Below are 8,419 nucleotides of genomic sequence, written 5' to 3'. Positions count from 1 at the left end.
GAGATTTCCTGTAAAACCACTCAGGAATGTGCATCGGACACTGCTTCAGGGAGGAACTAACGATTCTGTGACCGCCGTATGGCTGATTTACTGTTTAAATTCTTACCAGTTCTCCTGACCCAACGGCTACTTTTGTCACAACATGTTCACAATCTTTCAATTACTAAGTCTTGAGCCAGGTTTTTGTGACACAGGGGAGACCTGGGAGACGATGGCTTTTCTACAAACAAGAGGCAGGCAGAGGACACGAGGGGGGGGGTCATCACGGGAAGGCCCCATAGTGCCCTGTTTGGTTGCACTAGTAACACATTAAAAGAGAAAGAGGGGACTCCTCTTACAAAGGACAAGAACCTAACATGATTGATATTGCTCCCACTGTCCCTGCCCACAAAAAGCCCAAAGTGTGACAGAAAGTCACTATAGGATGGCGGAGCTGCTGGCTTCTCATAATTTTACCCTCATTATGTATGCTTGTTTTATCACTCATATTATTTCTTATTCTCTAATCTTCAGCTGAGTCTTGTTTCTCTTCAGCTGGAGAAGTACAAGTGATGAGGAGGGGAGTGGTGGGAGTGGAGCCCAGGAATCAAGAGGCCAAACCAAAGGGCCATGTGTATCAAATAGGAAGACTAGACTCTTCCTGAGTGCCAAGCAGAACCTACTATGATTAAATTTCCTGGAGTTTTTGTCAAGTTCTAGAATCAGCAGTCTCTGATAGAGGACCCAGGCTCCATATCTGAGGTCCAGAAAAGTGAGATAACCAGGCCAGAGACCAGGAGATAACTCTGTCACCCTTAAAGGGGACAGAGCATCCGCAGGATTCTAGTGTTCTAAGAAAGACACCCCCAAAATTCTAGAGTTTTAAACATTGACTCAAAACTCCTTTTAACTCTTTGAGGACAGGTGGAACACTATGAGTTTGTCAAATTTTGAACTCTGGTCTATAAACAAAGACTTGAATGCCCTGAGCCAACTCAGCTAGGACCCCCCTCCCCCAACTCTAGTGCCCTTCGGAGAGGAATTCTTTTATTGCTTAAATGCCTCCTTTCCTCTCACCAGCCTCCTGGTCAGTTTGTGAGGTCAGTAAGTGAACGGCCTCTACTCACAGTGAGCCCCTTGTCACAGAGTCTCTTACAAGAGGCACAGAAAAGAGAGGCAGAGTACTGCAAAATGAATTTAAAAATTGGCTCCTTCCAAGAATAGAACCACCCTATCCCAATAAGCCTGTCCAAAATCTAGAGAAAGGACAACGTAGAGACGAGACAAAGCCATCTGTGTCGTCACGATGCTGCATTCATCCCAGCCAGGTACACGCCCTTGACCCAGAGGTGTGAGCATGGCCTCTGTTTACAAATGAGGCAGCTGGGGGTAGCGGAAAGTGTTCATCTCTTTTACTACTTCCTTCAGTGTGTATAATATTAGCTAAATGTCTCAAGGGCTGGTAAATCATCTTTAATTCCTTTGGAACTCATCATAGTAATGTTAACCATGATGGATCCGTGTGGTATTTAAAGAACTAGATTGTCAATTAGCTTTTACGAGATACATCACAGTCATCAGCCTCGTATCAGACCTTCTATTCACAAAAGCCGGTTATTAAAATGTACAATAATTTGCTTTTATTGTAATCTATCGAAAAGCCAACGCTAGTCTCCAAAATAATTTAAAGTTTTAAGCTGCAATCTCAGAGACCTTTTCTTCAAAATGACTGCATAATGTCGTGTCACCATCCTTGGTTAATTATTTTGCAGAGTGTGAATTTCAGTTAATCGTTTCTTGCAAGGACCAAATAACATAGGTGCTTCCTAACAGCCTCTCCGGGAATAACTGCAGTCCGTTCAGAAGCTAATTAATCAAACCATGCTCGTAAAAACTTAAGTAACTACCCGCTAGGGTGAGTGTCTCCAGAGGCCTTCTTGCTCCTAGAAGTCACCTGCCTACAGTGTTGACCTTGGCAGAGAGAAAGGGCAGTGAGTCAACACTGACTCGGCACAGCACCCACCGGAGAACTTTCACGCCATCCCGCGTGGTCATCTGCTCAGGATAACCCGAAGCTTTAACAACTTCATCCTCTCTGCAGGTGCCCTTTGGAACTGACCCCGTACTCCCTACAATTGGAGGAGGCAAAGATAGATGGGCTCTGGTGGAAACACGGGAAGATGAGGAAAATTTTGGTTCTCTGTTTTGAGTTTAGGGGGAAGAAAAGGAGAGCTCTAAGTTTAATTAATTACCACTTGCCAAGGACTTGGAGGAAATCAAATCAGGGAAACACTGCCCATGCCCTTCAGGAATGTCAGGGGCAGTGGTGCAGACAGACAGACCCAAGGGAAGGGCGGGAGGAGGCAGAGTTTGCAGGTCTGCCCGCAGCCCCACAAGGGTTCACACTTCTGCCACCAAATTTACCTGGTTGAACTGCAATTCAGACATGTCAGTGTGTGTGTCTTTCTCCTCTGCAGCCTGTAAATTCCCTTAAGGCAGGGACCATTCATCTCTGTATCTCCAGCCCCTTAGGCTGTGCTGGACTTTTGTTTAATGAACCAATGAATATAATCATAACAACAATAAGTAACATTTAATGAGCACATACTATAAGCAGGTCCGAGGTTGGACGCTCCACAAATGTCTCATATAATTCCTCCCACAATCCTACAAGGGAAGCTCAAGGAAAGTACTATACTTCACATTGTCTGATAAGAAAATCGACATTTGAAGAGACCAGAGCAATCTGCATACATCCCAAAGGAGTTCAGTGACAGAGCTAGCATTAGACCATCAGTCTAACTCCTAGGTTCATATTCTTGACCGTTTATGCATTACAATTTCAATAAAAATTCCAGAAAAGCTTACAGAGACACCCCCCTCCCCAAAAGGAATGAACCATTTCAAACTGAAGCAGGACGGATATCGCAAAGTGTGCCATAAGGTTCTGGAAGCTTTCCTGGGGGTGGTGGCCCCTGAGCTGGTCTTTGAAGTATTAGAGGGCGTCCATCAGCATTCCCACCTGGAGCAGGACCATGCAGAAGGCAGGGAAGGGGAGGCTGAGCATTGCTGTGAGGATGTGAGCACAGCAGTGAGGAGTGGATAGCCTGGCTACACCTCCAGGTCTACTCCCAGCATCAATGCAGTTGGCCTGATACAGCTCAAAGAATCAGCCCCACTACTGCCATCATGACTCCCTCACCACCCACTGAGGTTAACTCAAAGGTAGCACAAGCTGAATCAGTGTGCAGAATTCACCTCTTCACCAGTGCTCCTCTGTGGGCATGTAGATCACTCACACACACACACACACACACACACACACACACCCGTGCCAGCTGCAGGGAGGGGAAACAAACTTGGTGGGTAACAGCCTCTGGCCAAGGAAGATAACATTTCAGGCCTGATTTACACCACCTGTGTGTCAACAGTTCTTGCTGATGGGCACCTAACAATGAAATGTCCTTGGCTTGGTTTTATCAAGCCTCCTCCAGCCATAGCTCAGAATCATGGGGCCATGTTGTGGGGAGGAGGAATGAGTGGGGAAGGGTTTTGTCGGGAAATGTGTGTAAATGAGACAGATTTAGCAGCCAGGGCATCTGCACGTTATTTCTCAGTTTGTTTACATAGCCATTAAGCATTCTCTTGGATGCCCTAGAAAAAAACACAGTCTGCTAGAAGACTGAATTCAAAGTACATTGTGTGAGCGAAACACAAAGAAGTAACTTGGTTATGGGGGGAGCCCCTTTGGACCCATAATTTGCCAAAATGAACTCCGCATTTTGGACACCTCCCTCCCTCTTCCTAAGATTCGTTTGAGCTGGCTCTGGAATATTTATTGAGGAGACCGTTTATTATAAAGCAGCCAAGTACTTGTTACCTGAAATATATGCAAGTTTTTAAAGTCTACATTCAAGGTTTAAAACCTTTTTGCTTATGAAAAATGTCCTACCTGGCCTCTCCCTGTCTCATTTGGGAGATTAAATGGTAGCTATATAGTTGAACTGCAATTCGCTTGGCTCTGAAGAAGCCATTATCATTGAAATTCAAGACCGTTGATCTAAGGTGTCTTGGAGAACTATAGGATGCGATATACTACATATTACAGTGTGGAGCACAATGCAAAATGAGTCTTTGTAAAGAGTTACAGGACAAAGCTTTGTATGGAACAAAATATGGTTGTCATAACAACTGATCTGCTTGGGTTGTATGTCACCCAGGAAGTCTGAGGTGTGGGTTAGCCCAGTCAAGGGAACAGCTGGAGATAACCCAGAGTACCACAGGTAAGGTATTTGCCTCGGCTCTGAAGATGGATTTTTCCCCTTGAGTGAGCAATGCAGGAATGTAACTAAAGCAGAGGTAGCTTCAGTCTGGGAGGGACAGGGAGAGCAAAAGCTGAAGAAATATGCCATTAAAGAAGGGATGCAGAAGGTAAGTGCCCAAGAGAGATAGGATTCTATTAAAGCAGAGAGCAGAATGTGTCAGGTCATTTCACACCAAATAGTGACAGGAAATTAGGCAGGAGAAAAAAAGAAAGTTAAAAAAGAGAACAGAGGCTTTATCAGAGATATTGGCCACATGAAGTTACACTGATTTTAATAGGCGTTTGAAGGTTCTTACTAAGGTTCTGCTCTCTTTTGCAGTCCTATGATGCTGTTCAGATCTCTTCATTAACCAATGTACTGCTCTCAGTCCAAGTGTGTGCCTGAAAATATGCTACTCACCAAAGGCTGTTATTCACCTGCAATATAGTCACCAAAAGCACCTGTTGGAAATACAGAGTCCTGTATTCTTCCACAGATGTACTTACTCAAAATCCCTAGGGATGGGGCCTGCGAATATAAACTTTTAAAAGAGCATCCCAAGTGATTCTTAGTTATACTAAAGTTTGGGAACTACCATATTGGGCAGCAAAGCAAATACGGGTTGTGGTCTCTGCCATCAGGAAGCATGCAATCTGGAGAGATACCAAGATGGCGAAGTAGCAGGAGCTGGAGCTCATCTCCTCTCACAAACACACCAAAATCACAAGAAAACTATAAAATAACCATCAATTAAAAAGACTGGAGCCTACCAGAAAAGATCTTCCATAACTGAAGACATAAAGAAGAAACCACAATGGAACAGGTAGGAGGGGTGGATTTGCAATGTAATCATACCCCTTACCCCCTGAGGGAGTGACCTAGCAACTGGAGGATAATTACACTGCAGAGGTTCTCCCACAGGAGTGAGAGTTTTGGGCCCCACATCAGGCTCCACGACCTGGGGTTCTGACACCAAGAAAAGGAACCCCAGAGTATTTGGCTTTGAAGGTCAGTAGGGCTTAACTGCAGGAGCTCCACACGACTGGGGGAAATTGAGACTTCACTCTTAGGAGATGCATGCAAAATTTTGTGTTTGCTTGGACTAAGGGAAAAAGCAGTGATTTCACAGAAGTCTGGACCCGACCTACCTTCTGTTCTTGGGGGGGTCTCCTGGGGAGGCAGGGGGCAGCTATGACTCACCCTAGAGACACTGGCATGGTGGTGGACAGATCGGGGAGTATTCATCTGCATGAACTCTCCTTCCTAGAGGCAGACATCTTGCTTGTTATTAGCAACAAGACCTGGCCCCACCCAACAGCCTGTAGGATCCAGTGCCAGGATGTCACCAGGCTTAACAACTAGCTGGGTGGGGACAGACTGCCTAAACACTTCTTGAGCCCACAGTGGCCTCTAGAAATGCCCCTAGACACAGCCCTGCCCAACAGAGGGCCAAGACCCAGCTTTACCCACCAGTGGGCAGACACCAGAAGCAGGAAAGCTATGATCCTACAGCCTGTGGAAGGAGTCCCCAAATGCAGCTCAACCAGCTGGCCCTGGCCCTTGGGTGATGAGAGGGGTGTGCACTGCTTGAAAAAACCACATAGGACATTCCTAGGGAGAGCCACTTCTCCAAGGTTGAGACACATGACTGACCTCCCATGTACATAAAAATACAAATAGAAATTTAGACAAAATGAGGCAGCAGAGAAATATGTTTCAGACAAAAGAATAGGACAAATTCCCAGAAGAACTAAGTAGGATATGGAGATAGGCAATCTACCCGAGAAACAGTTCAGAGTAATGATCATAAAGATGATCCGAGGTCTTGGGAGGAGAATGGATGCAGAGTGAAAACTGAGCAGTTTTAAACACGAGTTAGAAAATATAAAGAACAACCAGAGTTGAAGAATACAATAACTGAAATGAGTAAGACACTAGAAGGAAATACTAGAAGACTAAATGGGGCAGAAGAACAGATCAGTGAGCTAGAAGACACAGTAATGGAAATCACTACTAAAAAACAGAAAATAGGAAAAAGAATGCAAAGAAACGAAGCCAGTCTAAGAGACCTCGGGGACAACATAAGGGCACTAATATTTGCATTATAGGGGTCCCAGAAGGGGAAGAGAAAGAGAAAGGGGCTGAGAAAATATTTGAAGAGATAATAGCTGAAAACCTCTCTAACTCGGGAAGGGAAACAGTCACCCAAGTCCAGGAAGGGCAGAGAATCCCATACAGGATTACTCCTAAGACGATCACACCTAGACATGTAACTAAAATGACAAAGATTAAAGATGAAGAGAAAGTATAGAGGTGTGGATATAGCTCAGTGGTAGAGTGTATGCTTAGCATGCATGAGGTCTTGGGTTCAATCCCCAGTATCTCCATTAAATTAACTAATTAATTAATTAATTAAAAATAAAAATATATGATTGCTTTAGGTTGCTGATCTCTTCATTTCAAATACCCTACATTTGTACTCTCCTCCCCTCACAATTACTTGCTTTTTTGTTGAATTCAACAAGTATTTATTGAGTGCTTGTTATGTACCAGATTTTCTTCCAGGTACTCGGGACACAACAGAAGATAAAACAAAAGTCCCTGCCCCCTTGGAGCTTATGGTCTAGCGTTTATGACCATGTTACCTGGTTGCTGTGACCCTGGGCAAGTCAATAAGCAGGTCTGGCTCAGACATGGGCCACTGGCCTGGTGCACTGGAGATGCCCAACAGGACACCCACCCCCATCCCACCACCCAGACAGCAGATGGGGCTGGACGCTGACTTCTAATAATAAAGTACAAGGCGGGAGGGCACAGGGGAGGGGCGGGTGGCCTGCTGTGCTGGCGCCCCCGGGCCTGGGCTGGCTACAGAAACTGCTGCTGCTTCTTGGTGGCCTTGCTGGCAAGGTCCTTGTCCTTCTCTCTAGCTGCCAGGGCCGTCTCCTTGGCCCTCTCCTTGGCTTCCTTGGCTATTTCAACAAGGGTTTTGGGAGAGGCCTCACCTTGCAGCTTGGCCGAGACGTATTCAAAACCCTTCATAGTCTTGGTCACTTTGCTTTTGAACCAGGCGACACCAAATTACTGGACAGCTCTGGAGATGCCAAATAAGTTAGAGGAGACCCAGGTTTCTTGGAGGATTTCTGTCCAGCCTCTGTTGTCAGAATTCATGCGATAAACACATCTTTTCTCCACCATCATCAGCCCGGCATGGCTGACGTTCCAGGTGAAGGTGGTCATGGTCTGGTTCTGTGGGTCCACAACAGAATCCTCCAGGATGGACGGTGAGTGAGCAACACTGGCAGGAAGCAGTCACTCAGCCCAGCCGGGCATCCTGTTCCTCTTGATCAGGAGTCACCGGGATAGAAGCCTCTGGTCAGGGGTCACCTCCCAGTGCACTATGTCTTCAATCAAGACATGTTTACTATAGGGATTCGGGTACCGCTGTCCCAGGAACCCTGGAGCACTCTCTGGCCCAGGAAATACGTCACCATCGTCCCGGCCGGGGGTGCGGCTCAGCAGCCCCGCAGCATCAGGGGTGTGGAGCCCGGGGTGCACACAGAGGCCAGGCTGGAGCTCGAAGCTCGCCCGCCCGGCTAGCAGCTCAGTCCCCGCCACCCTGCACCCAACCAGCGGCCGCCGCCATGAGCAATTTCACAGTTACTGTTTTTGATACCATATTTTCCATTTAATTGTTGTGTATTCCTTAACTGCTTATTGTGGAAACAGATTATTTTACTGCTTTTGTCTTTTAAACTTTCTCTTACTTTGTGTGTGATGATTTCCTACCTTTACTGTAAGTTTGCCTTTACCAGTGAGTTTTTCCACTTCATGATTTTCTTTTTTTTAATTTTTTATTGATTTATAATCATTTTACAATGTTGTGTCAAATTCCAGTGTTCAGCACAATTTTTCAGTCATTCATGGACATATACACACTCATTGTCACATTTTTTCTCTGTGAGTTATCATAACATTTTGTGTATATTTCCCTGTGCAATACAGTGTAATCTTGTTTATTCTACAATTTTGAAATCCCAGTCTATCCCTTCCCACCCTCCACCCCCCTGGTAACCACTAGTCTGTATTCTCTGTCTGTGAGTCTATTTCTGTCCTGTATTTATGCTTTGTTTTTGTTT

General features: G+C 45.6%; 1 pseudogene; it reads right to left on the bottom strand.

The window, feature by feature from the left end:
• Positions 1 to 7,148: 7,148 nt before the first annotated feature.
• On the bottom strand, positions 7,149 to 7,774 carry LOC102528392 (PRELI domain-containing protein 1, mitochondrial-like; annotated as a pseudogene).
• Between the last annotated feature and the right edge of the window lie 645 nt (positions 7,775 to 8,419).

The sequence above is a fragment of the Vicugna pacos genome, chromosome 9 (genome assembly GCF_048564905.1).
Source record: "Vicugna pacos chromosome 9, VicPac4, whole genome shotgun sequence".
Lineage (NCBI taxonomy): Eukaryota > Metazoa > Chordata > Mammalia > Artiodactyla > Camelidae > Vicugna > Vicugna pacos.
This window is presented reverse-complemented; position numbering and strand designations above follow the sequence as displayed.